The following is a 466-nucleotide window of genomic DNA, read 5'->3' as shown; positions in this document are numbered from 1 at the left end:
GCCTTGCAGGATGATGATGTGATCGCGTATCTTCTCGCTGGTCTTGGCCCTGACTATGATCCCTTCGTCACCTCAATGACTACCAAGAGTGAAGCCCTCACCCTTGATGATGTGTTTGCACATCTAATGACGTATGAAGCTCGCCAACTACAACACCAGGCTGAACTTCAGTTAAATCTTGGATCTTCTGCCAATTATGCTAGTCGTGGTGGTCAGCAGAAGAATCGTGGGCGTAGGGATCGCGGTCGTGGTCGTTCTCAAGGTTATGCACCCTCTCGTCCTGCTGGTGATCGTCGTGGCCCTTCTGCTCGTCCTTCCTGCCAGATCTGCGGCAAAGTGGGGCATACTGCTATCCGCTGCTGGCATAGGATGGATGAGTCCTATCAAGATGAACCTTCTTCTGCTCCTCCTACGGCACTGGCGGCTACTTCCTCTTACAAGATTGACCCAAATTGGTACAGCGACA

At 51.9% G+C, this 466-nt stretch overlaps 1 non-coding gene across 1 annotated transcript; it reads left to right on the top strand.

The window, feature by feature from the left end:
• Positions 1–140, top strand: LOC147789736 (small nucleolar RNA Z247). Its single transcript, XR_015411603.1, has one exon. It is a non-coding gene; the product is annotated as a small nucleolar RNA Z247 (small nucleolar RNA).
• The last annotated feature ends 326 nt before the right edge of the window (positions 141–466 follow it).

This window comes from Cucurbita pepo, chromosome 13 (assembly GCF_057944985.1).
Source record: "Cucurbita pepo subsp. pepo isolate OVF chromosome 13, ASM5794498v1, whole genome shotgun sequence".
In the NCBI taxonomy this organism is placed as follows: domain Eukaryota; kingdom Viridiplantae; phylum Streptophyta; class Magnoliopsida; order Cucurbitales; family Cucurbitaceae; genus Cucurbita; species Cucurbita pepo.
Note: the sequence above shows the minus strand (reverse complement) of the source record. Positions and strands in the feature narration are given on the sequence as shown.